The sequence below is a fragment of the Macaca thibetana genome, chromosome 12 (genome assembly GCF_024542745.1).
Source record: "Macaca thibetana thibetana isolate TM-01 chromosome 12, ASM2454274v1, whole genome shotgun sequence".
Classification (NCBI taxonomy): domain Eukaryota; kingdom Metazoa; phylum Chordata; class Mammalia; order Primates; family Cercopithecidae; genus Macaca; species Macaca thibetana.
In genome coordinates this window covers 73,140,557-73,148,695 of record NC_065589.1, presented here as the reverse complement: position 1 = coordinate 73,148,695, position 8,139 = coordinate 73,140,557, and positions in this window count along the sequence as shown.

The following is an 8,139-nucleotide window of genomic DNA, read 5'->3' as shown; positions in this document are numbered from 1 at the left end:
GGCTGGTCTCGAACTCCTGATCTCATAATCTGCCCACCTCTGCCTCCAAAAGTGCTGGGATTACAGGTATGAGCCACAGCGCCTGGCCCCAATTTTTTTTTTTTTAAATAGAAGAATTCCAGTGAGTGAATGCAGAAGAAATGACAGACTATTAACTATTTTGACACTTGAATGAAATAATGGATCTAGGCAATGATTATTGATAGCTGCTGAAATCATTAGGTGAGAGGCTGATGAGGAACTTTATAATGATGGATCAGGCTGACAACACTTGAACCCACCGATTAATTGTAATATTCCAAAAAGAGAGGCAAACAGACATTATATACTTACAGGTGTGATGCAATAAGAACACAGCATCGCCTATGAAGTACTCTTCCAAAAATATCTAGCCTAAATCTTATCAAGCCTCTAGACCTAATTTTCAGCTTATGTGAAATACAGAAGATGGAGAAATGTGTTAAATAACACCTCAGGATATGATTAATCAAATCTAGAATGTAACAAATTCTCTAGGGAAAATGACTTGATTTCATCAACAAATAAATGGCAAGAAAAACAGAAGAAACTCTAGGTTGAAAGAAATTTAAGAGCCATTGCATATCACAAGACAACATGTGAATAGCATTTGGAACCTGATTTGAATAATGCAACTTAAAAAATGTTTATAAGACAATAAAAAATTTAAATACTGACTGGATATTTGATGACATTGAATAATTTTGTTAATTTGTTGGGTATGATCATGGTAAATATGGTTATATATATGTGTGTGTGTGTGTGTGTGTATATATATATATATATATATATTTTTTTTTTTTTTTTTTCTTTTGAGATGGAGTCTTGCTCTGTCACCCAAGCTGGAGTGCAGTGGCACGATCTCTGCTCACTGCAAGCTCTGCCTCCTGAGTTCACGCCATTCTCCTGCCTCAGCCTCCCGAGTAGCTGGGACTACAGGAACCCGCCACCACGCCCGTCTAATTTTTTGTATTTTTAGTAGAGACGGGGTTTCATTGTGTTAGCCAGGATGGTCTTGATTTTCTGACCTCGTGATCCGCCCACCTCGGCCTCCTAAAATGCTGGGATTACAGACGTGAGCCACTGCGCCTTTCATATGGTTATATATTTTTAAAAAGAGTTCTTATTCTTAAAGGTACATAGATAAGACATTGTAGATTAAATTAAGATGTCTGTCATTTGCTCTAAAATAGTCTTGTAAGGGCTTTGGGAAAGTGGGTTGGCATGTAGATAAAATAAGACTGAACATGTGCTGATGCATGTGGAAGGTGGATGATGGCTATTTAAAGGGTTATTATACTATTTATATTACACTTTTTACTTTGGAAGTATGCTTGAAAATTTCTATAATAAAAAGAAAACAAAGAAGCAAGCAAAAAAAAAAAACAAAAAACCAAAAACAAAAAACCAGCCAAAAAAACAGACCAAAAAAAAAAAAAAAAAATCCAAACTCGAAACCAAAAAGCTTGCAACCCTCTGAGCTCTCCCCTTAAGAATTATTTTCAGGCCAGGCACAGTGGCTCACGCCTATAATCCCAGCACTTTGGGAGGCTGAGGTGGTGGACCACCTGAGGCCGGGAGTTTGAGACCAGCCTGACCAACAAGGAGAAACCTCTCTACTAAAAATACAAAAAAATTAGCTGGGCGTGGTGGTGCATGCCTGTAATCCCAGCTACTCAGGAGGCTGAGGCAGGAGAATCGCTTGAACCCAGGAGGTGGAGGTTGTGGTGAGCCAAGATCGCGCCATTGCACTCCAGCTTGGGCAACAAGAGCGAAACTCCATTTCATAAAAAAAGAAAAAAGAATTCTTTCCAAATTCTGTGAATGGTTGATTAGTAATATCTTTACAATACTTCATCTGATTTTTTCTTTTGGGACCCCTGATTCTCTCAAAATTCCTCATGGATTTTTCAAGTTAATGTATTGCTTCATTTCTGTTTTGAGTGATGAGGGTAGAATTATTTTCTCTGGGATTTTCCTACTATTTGCTGTCAGTAATGTTTCCCAATGTATGGATTAAGGCTGTCCTCCCAGTAGGAGGTGCTGCCTTAAAGTATGGTGGCAGCTTAGCCTTTAGAGTAAGTGCCAAAGGCCTTCCAGTGCTGCTCCAGTCTCCACACTGCTTTCCTGGGACCTCTGCGTCATAGTGAATTTCTTAGAATAGATTTGCTTCTGGAATAATTTTCCACCAATTTACTGCCAAAATTGTGTGGGCCAGATTTCCTCCAGACTACAATTTACCCATCTCAGCTGGTTTTGCTTTTTCCCCCTTCTTTCCTTAACGAGGTTTGCAGATTCTTTTAAATATTCCTGGTTTGACATGGTGGCTCACACTTGTAATCCCAGCACTTTGGGAGGCCGAGGCAGGAGGATTGGTTGAGGCCAGGTGTTCGAGACTAGTTTGGGCAACATGGCAAGACCCTGTCTCTACAAAAAAATACAAAAATTAGCCAGGTGAGGTGGTCCGAACCTGTGGTCCCTGCTACTCAGGAAGCTGAGGTGGGAGGGTCACTTGAGCTCAGGAAGTTAAGGCTACAGCAAGCTGTGATTGTGCCATTGCACTCCAGCCTGGATGGACAGAGTGAGACCCTGTCATATGTGTGTTTGTGTTTGTGTGTGTTGGACTTGCATATACATATCAAACATGTACGCCAGTCTTCTACCCTAGGGGAACTCCAGCCTGGATGACAGAGTGAGACCCTGTCATACGTGTGTTTATGTTTGTGTGTGTTGGACTTGCGTATACATATCAAACATGCACGCCAGTCTGCTACCTTAGGGAGAGTGCTTCATGTCCTAATTTCATTGCCATTGCTGTTACTGTTGAAGTTTGCCCAGTCCCTGTTTCTTTAGTGTGAATTCTGAACAAGGTCACATCAGAATTTGTGGGGCATGGCATTAAATGCAATTTGGGGGAAGGGGAACTCTTTAGGAAAAATAATACCAAATTATGAATACAAAATTAGGCAGGAGGCCAGGCGTGGTGGCTCACGCCTGTTATCCCAACACTTTCTGAGGCGGGCTGATCACCTGAGGTCAGGAATTCAAGACCAGCCTGGCCAACATAGTGAAACCCTGTCTCTACCAAAAATACAAAAATAGCTGGGTGGCCCGGCGCGGTGGCTCAAGCCTGTAATCCCAGCACTTTGGGAGGCCGAGACGGGCGGATCACGAGGTCAGGAGATCGAGACCATCCTGGCTAACACGGTGAAACCCCATCTCTACTAAAAAATACAAAAAACTAGCCGGGCGAGGTGGCGGGCGCCTGTAGTCCCAGCTACTCGGGAGACTGAGGCAGGAGAATGGCGTGAACCCGGGAGGCGGAGCTTGCAGTGAGCTGAGATCCGGCCACTGCACTCCAGCCTGGGCGACAGAGCGAGACTCCGTCTCAAAAAAAAAAAAAAAAAAAAAATAGCTGGGCGTGGTGGCACGTGCCTGTAGTCCCAGCTATGCAGGAGGCTGAGGCAAGAGAATTGCTTGAACCTGGGAGGCAGAGGTTGCAGTGAGATTGCGCCACTGCCTTCCAGCCTGGGTAATAGAACGAGACTCCATCTCAAAAAAAAAAAAAAAAAAAAAAAAAAAAAAAAAAAAAATTAGGAAAATGAATATTTCCTAAATAAATAAATATTTATTTAGAATAAATAGGTAAATCACAACAAAGGCAAATAGCACAAGCATCACAAAATCCAGGACAAAAAAGTACTTGAACATAATTAACTGCCAGAAACAGTCCCATAATATTTTTTCCCTACATTTTTTAGCCACATAGACTTTGATTACTCTTCAATTTTGTAACATTTTTTACAGAGAGGGTATTTTCAATGGAGCAGGTAAAAGGATAATTTACTTTTTTCTAGAATAATTAGAATTCCTCTATAAAGTTTTTTTTTTTTAATTACTGGTTGTTTAGAAAAGTGTCAGCTTAATAAGTTGTTATCGGTGATGTCTTATAAATATGTAAGAGTTCTCTGGTGATCTCATGGCTAGAAAAAATTTAAAAAGAAAAAATACATTTAAGAGTATTACAAATTTGGGGACACTTTCGTAAGTCTTTTTCACGTGTGGGTGGTAAGATTTCAGGATGTGTAAGTGTACTTCAGGGCACTCATTAAACAGTTTGTCATCAATGTGATTAAAATGATGTTTTATGGCCGGGTACGGTGGCTCAAGCCTGTAATCCCAGCACTTTGGGAGGCCGAGACGGGCGGATCACGAGGTCAGGAGATCGAGACCATCCTGGCTAACACGGTGAAACCCCGTCTCTACTAAAAAATACAAAAAACTAGTCGGGCGAGGTGGTGGGCGCCTGTAGTCCCAGCTACTGCGGAGGCTGAGGCAGGAGAATGGCGTGAACCTGGGAGGCGGAGCTTGCAGTGAGCTGAGATCAGGCCACTGCACTCCAGCCTGGGCGACAGAGCGAGACTCCATCTCAAAAAAAAAAAAAAAAAAAAAAATGGTGTCTTATGATTTCTTTTCTTTCTTTTTTTTTTTTTTGTTTTGAGATGGAGTCTTGCTCTGTCGCCCAGGCTGGAGTGCAATGGCACAGCCTCAGCTCACTGCAACCTCCACCTCCTGGGTTCAAGCGATTCTTCTGCCTTAGCCTCCCAAGTAGCTGGGACTATAGGCAAGCACCACCACTCCCAGCTAATTTTTGTATTTTTTAAAGTAGAGACGGGGTTTTGCCATATTGGCCAGGCTGGTCTTGAACTCCTGAGCTTGTGATTCACCCACCTCGGCCTCCCAAAGTGCAGTGATTACAAGTGTGAGCCACCACACCTGGCCAATCTCATTATTTTCAAATCATCAAAAATTTTAATTTTTTCCAATATATTCTTATGATTTGCTCCACTTTGTTAATTGGATTATACACAATCCAAGAAGCTTATTAATTTCTTTTTTGAAATGTATTCTTAATGAATCACTGATATTGGTATGATTTGAAAACTTCTTTCTTATAATTTGCTTCTTGAATACAGAATAATCTCCACTGATTTTGTTACTCATGTTTATGACTTTAGCTACATATTCTATTATTTTATCTCAGTTTTTTCAGTTCTTTAATAAACTAGGAACTGTAACTTCTTCATGTCTTATTAAAATGTTTTAAAATGTCTGCTCAAATTACATTTATAGTGGCTTATTCTCAATTCAACTTCTTTTTAGACAGAAACTCAAAACACTTGTGTCACTTCAGTACCATTAAATGCTGGGGAAGTGGAATGGAGGGAGATTTGAAATGGAAAGAACAACAGTTTGATGATTTTTGTTAAAATATCTTTTACAAATTTAACAAAACTATATGACCTTGTGAACACATTATTAGGATCCCTCCCAGGTCCTTGGAAAGGGCCAATATAATTGAGGGATCCTGAAGCTTAAACCTTATTGGCTTCACGCAAACCCACCTCTGATCTTGAGTACGTAACACAGATCCACTCTTCCTCCTCTTGGACTAAGTGTTTTCCTGTGTTTTGTGTGCTTGATCTTCTTTTTCCTCTCCAGATACATTCTCTACCAGTTCCTTCTCCACCAGGAGACTGATCTACGCAGAGGAGAGCACTAACAACAGAGTGGGGGAGGGGAGCATTCACTCCAGGCTTCATTCCCCTGGCTCCATTCCTGCAGGGTTGGCATGGCTTGGATGCATCCTCAGGGGCCTCTCCTTACCGTCCTCTTTCTCCCAAGAGACTAGCTCCTCCTTTCGCTCTGCCACCCTCCCCTTGGGGTGGTAATGGAGCCCTCAATATTACTAACCTTGGGGTATCGCACTATGCCTCAGAATTTACTTATGCCCTTCCCACACCTTTGTAAAAAGTAGTTTATTACATTTTCCTGCTGCCAGACGGTCATGGTAGCACATACCTGTAATCCCAGATAGTCAGGAGGCTGAGGAGGGAGGATCCATAGAGCCCAAGAGTTTGAAACCCCATCTCAAAAAAAAAAAAAAAAAAAAAATCTTGCTGGGACTCTGATACAGTTTGTAACATCAACCTTATGTAGGCAGTAATTTCACTGTACATTTAACTTCCTCTAAAATCATTTTTAATTACTGTCTTTATTTTCAAGGGATCAGCATCGTCTTCTTACCCCTAAGGTGGATATGATCAAAGGAGAATTATCTTCTATCTGCTTAATACCTGGATTTTTTTATGGGGCTATTTTCATTTCTTTAAAAAAATCTCATTCTAGGCAGGGCACAGTAGCTCACACCTGTAATCCCAGCACTTTGGAAGGCCACGGTGGGAGGATAACTTGAGGCCAGCGGTTCATGACCAGCCTGAGCAACATAGTGAGACCCTGTCTCTACAAAAGAATTTAAAAATTAGCCAGGTGTTTGTGGTAGCATGTGCCTTGTAGTCCCAGCTACTCTGGAGGCTAAGATGGGAGGAACACCTGAGCCCAGGAGTTCCAGGCTGCAGGGAGTCATGATCATACCACTGCACTCCAGCTAGACCTTGTTTCAAAAAAAAAAAAAAAAGTCTTTTTAAAAATTCGGATAACCCGGCCTGGCGCGGTGGCTCACGCCTGTAATCCCAGCACTTTGGGAGGCCGAGGCGGGCGGATCACAAGGTCAGGAGATCGAGACCACAGTGAAACCTCGTCTCTACTAAAAATACAAAAAATTAGCCGGGCGCGGTTGTGGGCGCCTGTAGTCCCAGCTACTCGGGAGGCTGAGGCAGGAGAATGGCGTGAACCCGGGAGGCGGAGCTTGCAGTGAGCTGAGATCCGGCCACTGCACTCCAGCCTGGGTGACAGAGCGAGACTCCATCTCAAAAAAAAAAAAAAAAAAAAAAAAAAAATTCGGATAACCATTCTAGAATTAGAATTAGACGTGGTAACAATCTTTTCAACAAATGTTGCTGGAGCAATTATTGTTCATCCGTATAGAAAAAAAGGAACTTTGCCATCTGCCTTATATTATGCCCCAAAATTAATTTAACATGAATCATAGAACTAAATGTGAAAATAAAACAATACAGATTCTAAAAGAAATTAGAGGAGAATATCTCTGTGCATTTGGAGTAGGCAATGATTTTTTAAACGCAACATAAAAAGCACTAATTATCCAAAGACACCAATAGGAGAGTGAAAAAGAAAGCCGTATACTGGGGGGAAGAAATCCACAAATCCTACATCTGACGTAACCTTTGTATCCAGATTCATTTAAAGAATCCTAATTGATAAAATTGGAAGAATTGATAAAATTGGTAATCCTAATTGATAAAATTGGAAGAATCCTAATTTATAAAAATCCTAGTTGATAAAACTGGTAAAAATCAATTTTAAGAAACACACACTTTTTTTTTTTTAAGAGACACATCCGGCTAATTTTTAAATTATTTTTTGTAGATTCAAGGTCTGGATCTCACTATGTTGCCCGGACTGAGTCTCGAACTCCTAACCTCCCAAAGTGCTGGGATTACAGTCGTGAGCCACCGCTTCTGGCCAACTCTCACAATCTTTAAATGGGCAAGGCCCTGCACAAAGGAGGACGTCAAATGGCAAATGAGCATCTGAAAAGGTGCTTAACATTGTAAATCAAGGAAATGCAAATTAAAGGCGCAATGAGATACCACCACACCACCATGTGGCCAAAATTAAAAACAATGACAGACCGGCTGCCCCGCCTCTGGCAGGGGTCCCTGGTGCGGGCAGGGAATGTCCCCGGAGGAGCTGGATGAGAGGCGCGCGCTGCTGGCAAGGCACCGCTGAGTGTGCTGGGACTGGCTCGCAGCCCACCGAGATGGCCCAGCAGTGGGACAAGGCCCTGAAGTGCTGCGCCCTGCGCCCTAGAGGAGATTCAAAGCACAATCATATCTAAAGCACTTGGGTGTACGATTTGACCAAATTCCTGGCAGATCATCCTGGTGGGAAAGAAGTCTTAAGGGAATAAGCTGCAGAGATGCTACTGAAAACTTTGAGGATGCCGGGCACTCTACAGATGCCAGAGAATTGTCCAAATCATAAATCATTGGGGTTTCATCCGGATGACAGATAAAGTTAACCAAGACTTCAGAATTTTTTTTATTTTCTATTTTTAGATGGAGTCTCACTCTGTCGCCCAGGCTGGAGTGCAATGGCACCATCTGGGCTCACTGCAACCTCCACCTCCCAGGTTCA